The 10,332-nt window shown below is 47.1% G+C and overlaps 1 protein-coding gene across 3 annotated transcripts in view; it reads right to left on the bottom strand.

The window, feature by feature from the left end:
• The window catches only part of TRMT1L (tRNA methyltransferase 1L), an 89,128-nt gene that overhangs the window by 43,749 nt on the left and 35,047 nt on the right, over positions 1 to 10,332 (bottom strand). The window lies entirely within an intron of this gene.

The raw sequence follows: 10,332 nt of genomic DNA on the forward strand, positions 1-10,332 counted from the left end.
ATGCTGTAGACACAAGGCTACTGCTTGATAAGTCCCAACACTTGGAGCCCTAGATCGGTAAACATTGCTCCAACTAATCACTTAAAATCTATTACAAAAATTACCTTGTAAAAAAGTAGACCTAAAACTGACATGTTAAAAAAATAAATAAAAATAATTCTATAGTATAGTTTACCAGAGCATTGCTTCTACAATACTTATTAGAACACGTAGCATCCAAAAATGCCATTTACCTGCAGACACAGTGGTAATTTGCCAGAAAATAGCGTTGAAATTCTACCAGGATGTTAGGCTGCTTTCACATATCAGTTTTTTGGCGTCAGTCACAATCCGTCAGATCGACGGATCCGTCGCAGATTGCAAAAAACTGATGCAACGCATCAGTTTTTTTTGCCAGATCCGTAAAAAAAAAAAAAAAAAAAACCAAAAAAAAAAAACCACACCACGGATCTGTCGCATCCATTTCTTGACGAATCCGTTTTTAAAAACGCCCAGATAGATATGGAATAGATATAGATATATCTATGTATTCTAGGTATATCCAATAAATATCCATAGATATATTTATCTTTTGATACATCTATGGATAGTTATAGATAGCAGGGCTGTGGAGTCGGTAAGCCAAACCTGCGACTCCGACTCCTCAATTTCCCTTACACCGACTCCACGACTCCCACAAATATTGCTTATATTTAAGTGAAAAATTTATTGTAGTACAATGTGAACATCAGACATTTAATCATTTTTATGATACAATAATCAAGATATTTAGATAGAACATAATATACATTTATTGGAATATAACTTTAGAACACAAAACTGTAATAAATTGTAAATATGTAATACACTATGTAATATCGATTACAATATATATATATATATATATATATATATATATATATATATATCACACTATATAATGAACTATGTAAGTGGCAAAAAAACAGTTTTCAACAAAAACATACTAAATAACATTTGTGCAGTCTATGAATTTGTTCTAAGAAATAGAATTGCCTCCATCAGATCCTCCTTCTTAGATGACCTCAAATCTGACCCAATAATTTTAAGGCCAGAGAACAACCTCTCTACAGTAACTTGGGTTGGAGGCAAAGCCGTAATCACATGGGAAACATCTCTAATAATTTCCGGGTATAAAGGAATTGCCTCATGCAAAGTCACTTTTGATGAACGGTTGAATTTTCCTAATTTCTTTGAGAGCAAGTGAAACATTTTGCTGAAATATGGTCAATCTGCTTGCTATAGGACACGGAGTGAAGTCTTTTTCCTTGCGGCAACGCTTTGCCTGCTCCATATCATCCAAATACTTGTCAAAGTCAAACTCCTCATCTGATGAGGATGATGATATGGCAGCAGTAGCACTGTCAGGACCCAAGTCCTCTTGCGCCTGGCAGTCCTCCTGTAGGCCACTCATCCTAACTGCTACCTCAGTCAGAGCTTCTTTTCCTTTAGCAAGCTGTTGATGATCAAGCAGTATACTATTACCTGGGTCCACATAAACAGCTGCCAGAAAAATTTTATTTTCCAATAGCTGTGTCTCTCTCCATTTCATTGAAGCAGAAATGCCATCTGCGATTAAACCTCCTCTTTGGGACAGGCAAAATAGCAAGTTCTTACACTCCCTTATGAAAATGCCAGGAGTTAAATCCTCAGCTTGTAATTTTTTAGTCACGGTAAATGGGTGATTAAGCAATTCCTTCAATTCAGCCACCTGTGTCCATTGATCTTCATTTAGGGTTACCTGAGTGTTCGCCATATCTATAAGAAACGGTTTTAGTTCAAGCAATTGCTCAATCATTAAATAAGCGCTGCCCCACCGAGTGATTTGATCGACAATTGTCCCTTTCGCAGCACGTCTCTTCAAGATGGAATCAATTTTAGGGGTCCTAGCGGCAATAACCAATTTCCTCACTTTTCCAATCAGATTTCCAGCATGTCCCTCTTGCAGACTCTCTCTTATTGCCAGCTGCAGCGTGTGCGCAATACAGAGCATGTGATGAATATGAAAGTGTTTTGAAGCAGCTTCAACAAGATCATCTATTTCTACAGTTTAATATTGCTGTTCTTCGGTTGTAATATCTGTTTGTACCTCAATTACATGAACAGCACTGTGGCCTTCCATCTCAAACATACTGAATCCTAAATTTTCTTCTAGCTGTTGTTCATTATTCTCATTCATCAGTTTAACTGTACTTATGTTTGAAGCATTGTCCGTTACAATAGCAAGAACCTGTTCTTTTTTGAGTTCGTAATCTTGCAGAACTTTTTTTCACTAAGGTCTGGAGAAACTGGCTGCTGTGATAAGCTTTAGTATCTTTTACTGCCAGTGTCTTGGTAACAATTTCTTTGCTGTCACAAACATATCGAACATTGATGGCAAAATAGTTCACTCTGTGACGTGTGCAGGCATCCATTTTAAGAAACATGAAGCGTCTTTTGAGAGTCTTAAGATCTTCCTTTTGTTTAAGGGCTTCTTCAATCACTTATTTTCTAATTCTCTCTCTTTCCAGAGAAACACTAAGTTTACGGGCCATTTCTCCATTAACCCCTTAATGTCCAATGACGGACACAGTCCGTCATCAGACATTTCCCCTGCTTTGATGAGGGCTCCGGCGCTGAGCCCGCATCAAAGCCGGGACATGTCAGCTGTTATGAAAAGCAGACATGTGCCCGCAATAGGCGCGAGCGGAATCGCCGTCCGCCCGCGCCTATTAACTAGTTAAATGCCGCTGTCAAAGCTGACAGCGGGCATTTAAATAGCATTTCCGGCCGCCGGGCCGGAAATGACGTCATCGCTGACCCCCGTCACGTGATCGAGGGTCGGCGTCATGTTGCCTGGACAACCAGATGTCTCTATGAGACCTCTATGGTTGTTCCAGGCATATGGCTTTCAGCGCCACCCGGTGGTCGGCGCTGAAAGCACAGCAGTAAATCTGCTACATATGGCTGATCTGCTCATCGCCCATATGTAGCAGAGCCGATCGGGTTGCGCAAGCTTCTAGCCTCCTATGGAGGATATTGAAGCATGCCAAAAGTACAAAAAAAAAAATGTTTAAAAATAAAAAAAAATTAAGAAAACCTAAAAGTTCAAATCACCCCCCTTTCGCCCCAATCAAAATAAAACAGTAAAAAAAAAAATCCCACATACACATATTAGGTATCGCCGCGTTCAGAATCGCCCGATCAATAAAAAAAAAGCATTAACCCGATCGCTAAACGGCGTAGCGAGAAAAAAATTCAAAACGCCAGAATTACGTTTTTTTGGTCACCAAGACATTGCATTAAAATGCAATAACGGGCGATCAAAAGAACTTATCTGCACAAAAGTGGTATCATTAAAAACGTCAGTCCGGCACGGAAAAAATAAGCCCTCACCCGACCCCAGATCATGAAAAATGGAGACGCTACGGGTCTCGGAAAATTGCGCAATTTTTTTTTTTTTTAGCAAACTTTGGAATTTTTTTTCACCACTTAGATAAAAGAGGATATAGACATGTTTGGTGTCTATGAACTCGCAATGACCTGGAGAATCATAATGGCAGGTCAGATTTAGCATCTAGTGAACCTAACAAAAAAGCCAAGCAAAGAACAAGTGTGGGATTGCACTTTTTTTGCAATTTCACCGCACCTGGAATTTTTTTCCCGTTTTCGAGTACACGATATGGTAAAACCAATGATGTCATTTAAAAGTACAACTCATCCCGCAAAAAATAAGCCCTCACATGGCCATATAAACGGAAAAATAAAAAAGTTATGGCTCTGGAAAGAAGGGGAGGGAAAAATGAAAATGTAAAACCAAAAATACCCCTGGTCGTTAAGGGGTTAAGAGCTGTAAAAGCTGGTCGTGCAAATAATGATACACCGTCCTTCACAACAAGCTGTATGATTTGCTTTTTAAACATATCTGCTGTCATTGTTACAGTAACTTTAACAAGATATTTTGTAAGTGACAATGATGTTTGAGATGCTCTTTATTCCTCCTTTGCCTGGCAGGAAGTGCTGGGCGCGGGTGTTATCTTTCTCAGTCACAGCTTTGAAAACTTCTGTGTGCTACCCGGCTTTCATTCTTTTTGGTACAGATAAGATATGGATAGACAGATATGGATAGATTAGAAATCTGCTCTGCTTTTGCTATTGAAAACATTATTTATGAGCTCAAAAACCTTTCAGGTAATGCGGTTTTTTAAAAAGCTTATCTGCTAATGCAGCTGAAAAACTTATCCTCAAAAAACGCAGCAAAAACGCTGTGTGTGAATATAGCCTTAGATCAGGAATAGAACACCCATTTATAGGACATTTCATAACTTTCCCAAATTCCTATGAAAAAATATTCAGCACATTCTGCATTGAACTACTGCACCCAATTTAACATATATTTTAGGAGTCGGTGCATTTTATACCGACTCAGACTCCACCGAAATGAGCTCCGAATCCACAGCCCTGATAGATAATAGCAAGTCCGATGTTTATTAATGAACAATATTTATTTAAAAAAAAAAAAAAATGGAAAAAATAGGGATTTTTGTGTACTCACCGTAAAATCCTTTTCTCCAAGCCAATCATTGGGGGACACAGACAGTGGGTGTTATGCTGCTTGCCACTAGGAGGACACTAAGTAAAACACAGAAAAAAGTTAACTCCTCCCCTGCAGTATACACCCTCTTGCTGGCTGAGAATTCCCCAGTTCGGTGAAAAAAGTAGTAGGAGCATTAAACGAAAGACAATCATAACTCTGTCAAAACCTAAAAATGCTACAGTGAGCCAATAGGCCAAACAGGGTGGGTGCTGTGTCCCCCAATGATTGGCTCGGAGAAAAGGATTTTACGGTGAGTACACAAAAATCCCTATTTCTCCTACGCCTCATTGGTGGACACAGACAGAGAGACGTCCTAAAGCAGTCCCTGGGTGGGGAGCATAGAACTGCTAATACCCCATGTACCACTGGCTTAACACTGTGGTACTGTCGATTGCAGGATGCGTCTGCCAATAGCTGCATACGCAGAGGCCTGAGCATGAATTTGATAATGTTTTGTGAAGGTATGCAGGCTGGACCAAGTCGCAGCCTTGCAGACAGGCCTGAGAATGAATTTGGTAATATTTTGTAAAGTTATGCAGGCTGGACTTAGGCTACTTTCAGACTTCAGATTTTTAAATCCGGCGGGCTGCGGCGAAAAGTTGTCAAACCTGATGCGGTAGAAGCCGCAGCACGCCGGATCATCTGTTGAGGCCAGAGACGGTGCAGGAGATGGAGAGGGCGAGAGAGTCTTCGGGCATGGAAAAAAGCGGTCCGGCGCTGTCAAAAAACGTTGCAGGGAACGTTTTTTGCAGACGCCGGACAGGCATTTTTTTCCATATCCGGCAAAAGTCGGACACGCCGCATGGCCACCAGGTGCAATGCGGCGATAATGCTAGTCTATGGGGAAAAAGCCGGATCCGGCTTTTACATTTTTCGCCGCATCGCGCCTGATGCTTAAAAACTGAAGTCTGAAAGCAGCCTAAGTTACATCGTTGAAGACCTTTTCTGCCGACGCCTGGTGCCAAATGGCCCAAGAGGCACCCACTGAGCGGATAGAATGCGCCTGAATCCTTGCGGAGACAGTTTTGTCCCGGACACAGTAGGATTCCTGAATAGCCAAGCAAATCCACCTGGCTAGCTTGGTTTTTGAAGCGGCTAGACCCTTCCTATGCCCCTGTGGAAGTACGAACAGGGCATCTGAATTGTGGAAGGGAGCCGTCTGCGAGATGTACCGTCTCAGAGCCCTGACCACATCAAGGGTGTAGAAGGCCCTCTTAATGCAATGGACTGGAGCAGGACAGAAGGTAGGCCAAACAATTTCTTCATTGAGATGAAAAGAAGACCCGACTTTGGGCAGGAAAGACGGGGACATCCTGAGAGCTGCCTCGTCCTGATCAAAATTCAGGAACAGAGGACGGCAGGACAGGGCTGCCAATTCAGAATCTTGTGTAATTGACGTAATTGCCGCTAGAAAGACCACCTTCCAAGAGAGGATAGCTAGTGGTACGTCCTGCAGTGGTTCGAAAAGAGCCCCCTGTAAGGCTTCGAGAACCAAGTTAACGGCCCATGATTCCAATGGCCCTTAAAATATAGAGGCGTCACCTGGGAGACTCTCTGAATGAATGTCTTCATCTTAAGTCCGGTGGCAATTCTGCATTGGAATAGCACTGACAAGGCTGAAATCTGGCCCTTGAGAGAGCTAAGCATGAGACCTGACGTTAATCTGGAATTCCAATATGGAAAGAATAGAAAACATCAGTGGGGATCGACCATGATCCTTGCACCACGAGAAGAAGGTTCTCCAGGTGCGGTGATAAGTGCGCATGGACACGGGCTTCCTAACATTAATCATGGTGGAGATCACATCGGGAGAAAACAGCGTGTTAAAAAACAGGATTCAACGGACACACTGTCAAAGACAGGGCTCCGGAGTTCTGGTGGAAAATCGGGCCCTGTGAGAGTAGATCCATGCGATCTGGAAGTCGCCAGGGAACGCCGGGGACTAGTTGTACTAGTTCTGCATACCATGGCCAGCGTGACCAATCTGGAGCCACTAGGATCACTGGTATTCCCTCTGCTCTAATTTTCTTGATGACCCTCGGGAGCAAGGGAAGAATGCACGGGAGCCGGAATCGGTGCCACGGCAGAACTAAGGTGTCCGCTCGGATGGCGCATGGATCGCGCGATCGGGAAATGAATCAAGGAACCCTGTTGTTTAGTCTTTAGGCCATATGATCCACATCCGGAGTCCCCCAGCGATGGCAGATCTGCTGAAAAAAAACTTACGGTTGAAGAGACCACTCTCCTGAGGCAAGGCCTTGGCGACAGAGAAAAACCACCGCCCAATTGTCCCCATCCGGGGTGTGGATTGCTGAGATGGGCGAATGGTTGGTCTTGGCCCAGTGGAGGATGAGACTCACTTCGTGCATGACCATCCTGCTCCGAGTACCCCCCTGACGGTCGATATACGCCACAGTCGTGGCGTTGTCGGATTGGATCCTGATGAGGTGACCTGCGAGAAGATGGTGGAAACTCAGTAGAGTTAATTTGATCGCTCGAATGTCTAAGATGTTGATGGGGAGACGTGACTCTTGAATTAACTAACGACCCTGTGCCGTGTGGTGACGAAGAAAAAAAAACACACACCAGCCTAGGAGACTGGTGTCGATGGTCACCACCGACCATCGTACTGGGAGAAAGAACTTCCCCTAACTCAGGGAGGATTTCAGTGTCCCTTGCTTGGGGGCTCATCTGACCCGCAGGGACAGAAGGAACCGGCGGTCCAGGGAGAACGGGTTCTTGTCCCAAGTTAACAGCAATGCATGTTGTAAAGGGCAGAAATGGAACTGTGCGAATGGGACCGCTCCCATCACTGCCACCATGTTTCCGAGAACTATCATGCTGAAAACGTATGGAGTGAGAAACCGGTCGGGAAAGAGTCCACGCTGCCTGTTGTAAGGCTCGGGTCTTTTCTGGAGTGAGAATGACCAACCCGAGAGTCCAAGATCAATTCCAAAAAGGAAATCTGCTGGACCGGTGTTGGGGAAGACCTTTCGAAGTTTATCTTCCGACCCAAGCGAGAAAGTGTATTTACTGTGATATCCACGGATTTCTTGCAGGCTGGAAGGGATGGACCCTTGATCAGCAGGTCATCCAGATACGGCAGTACCACCACTCCCTGAGCGTGGAGAATGGCCATGACAGCCGCCATGGCCTTGGTATAGACCCTGGGGGGCGGTGGCGAGACCGAAGGGCAAGGCAACGAACTAGAAGTGTTCTTATCGAATTGCAAAACGCAGGAACTGCTGGATGATGGGGAATCTCCCTTTTTCATGGAGGTAACAACGATCAGAGGAATTTCATTCGGAATCGCCGTACTTTGACAAACTGATTTAACTGCTTGAGTTCCAGTATGGACCGCATTCCTTCCTTCTTTGGAACCATAAAGAAAGGTTTGAATAAAAAAAAAAAAAAACACTGAACCATTCGTCTTGAGGGACCGGATTTATGATTCCGTCCTTTTGCGGCGCATGAACGGCCCGAAGGAAGGCTGTGTCTGAATAACAGCAGACAGCCGCCTACTTTGTCGATGTCTGCCGGATACCACAACAAGTCATTGAGTAGAGGATCTATGGGATCTGCTTCCTTACATCCAGATGCTGTCGGCCTGGGTTTCCAAGAGCGGTTAGGTCTGTGAGAGACCTGGGAACCTCTGCCTCCACGCGGGGACCGACCTGATCCGGAAGAGAAGGTTGTGGAGTACCAACTGGAGCTGTTGCGAAAAAGGTTGAAAAACGAGTCAGCTGTTGAGTCCGACAACGGCCGGACAGCCCCTTGTTGGGGAAGAAACCTACTCTTCATCCCGGAAGTGTCAGAAATGAGCTGGTCTAGTTTCTTGTCCAAACAGGCGACCAGTTTGAAACGGCAGAGAAGTTTCTGGAGGTGGAATCTGCCTGCCAGTCGCGTAGCCATAGGGCTCTTCTGATGGGAGACTGAATGAGCGGTTGCCTTAGCAGCGCACTTAGCGGCATCTAAAGAGGCGTCTACTGCAAAATCCTCTGCGTGAATTATCTGCTTGGCGACACTCAGCTGATGTGACAGATCTCCAAAGGGAGATCGTCGTGGGACAATCGTATTAAGTGGATTACGTCGGACACCGGGAGTATAGTGTTGGTTTATTATTTTAATTTTTTTTTCAGGTGATCGATGGCTTCGGGAATTAGTAGTATATGGCGAGTATGAACTACCGTATTTTTCGCTTTATAAGACGCACTTTTGTTCCCCCAAATTTTGGGGGAAAGTAGGGGGTGCGTCTTATAATCCGAATATACGGGGGAGGGGGTGTATATATATATGTACTGCAGGGTCCAGGGGAGGTGGGGGCAGCTTTGGAGCGGTGCTGTGAGCTGGTAAAAGCTGCCGAAGGGAGCCTTTGATCTCCTGCTCCCGCTCATATAATATGCACTGCCGCTGTCCATCACCATGGTGCTGAAACCGCACCACGGTGACTGGCTGGGGGAGCGGTGCATATTATAGCTGCCTGCGCCCTCCTTTGATCGCACATGATCCCCTGTGTTAGATATCGCCCCCATGCTGCTGCCCATAGTAAAATAAAAAACTCTTTCCTTACCTCCTCCAGCGCTGATCTCCCGGTGTCTCTGCTGCTGCTGTCATCAGCACTCTGCTGTGCTGATCACATGACCGGCTCTGAGAACCAGGAAGTGGAGGAGGAGCTCAACCACACTGAGGGAGACACGAGGAGGGACAGCGCTGAGAAGGTAAGGAAAGAGTTTATTTTACTAAAAGCAGCAGCATGGAGGCGATATCTAACACAGGGTGATGTGTGCCAGCCACAGGGGGGCCAGTGTGCCAGCCACAGGGGGGCCAGTGTGCCAGCCACAGGGGGGCCAGTGTGCCAGCCACAGGGGGGCCAGTGTGCCAGCCACAGGGGGGCCAGTGTGCCAGCCACAGGGGGGCCAGTGTGCCAGCCACAGGGGGGCCAGTGTGCCAGCCACAGGGGGGCCAGTGTGCCAGCCACAGGGGGCCAGTGTGCCAGCCACAGGGGGGCCAGTGTGCCAGCCACAGGGGGGCCAGTGTGCCAGCCAGAGGGGGGCCAGTGTGCCAGCCAGAGGGGGGCCAGTGTGCCAGCCACAGGGGGGCCAGTGTGCCAGCCACTGGGGGCCAGTGTGCCAGCCACAGGGGGGCCAGTGTGCCAGCCACAGGGGGGCCAGTGTGCCAGCCACAGGGGGGCCAGTGTGCCAGCCACAGGGTGATGTGTGCCAGCCACAGGGTGATGTGTGCCAGCCACAGGGTGATGTGTGCCAGCCACAGGGGGGCCAGTGTGCCAGCCACAGGGGGGCCAGTGTGCCAGCCACAGGGGGGCCAGTGTGCCAGCCACAGGGTGATGTGTGCCAGCCACTGGGGGCCGTGTGCCAGCCACAGGGTGATGTGTGCCAGCCACTGGGGGCCGTGTGCCAGCCACAGGGTGATGTGTGCCAGCCACAGGGGGGCCAGTGTGCCAGCCACAGGGGGGCCAGTGTGCCAGCCACAGGGGGGCCAGTGTGCCAGCCACAGGGGGGCCAGTGTGCCAGCCACAGGGGGGCCAGTGTGCCAGCCACAGGGGGGCCAGTGTGCCAGCCACAGGGGGGCCAGTGTGCCAGCCACAGGGTGATGTGTGCCAGCCACAGGGTGATGTGTGCCAGCCACAGGGTGATGTGTGCCAGCCACAGGGGGCCCGTGTGCCAGCACAAGGGGGCTATATTCAATATAAGGTGGCCATATCCAGATTAAGGGGGCTA

This window comes from Dendrobates tinctorius, unplaced genomic scaffold, assembly GCF_039654945.1.
Source record: "Dendrobates tinctorius isolate UK_male_01 unplaced genomic scaffold, ASM3965494v1 ptg000032l, whole genome shotgun sequence".
Classification (NCBI taxonomy): domain Eukaryota; kingdom Metazoa; phylum Chordata; class Amphibia; order Anura; family Dendrobatidae; genus Dendrobates; species Dendrobates tinctorius.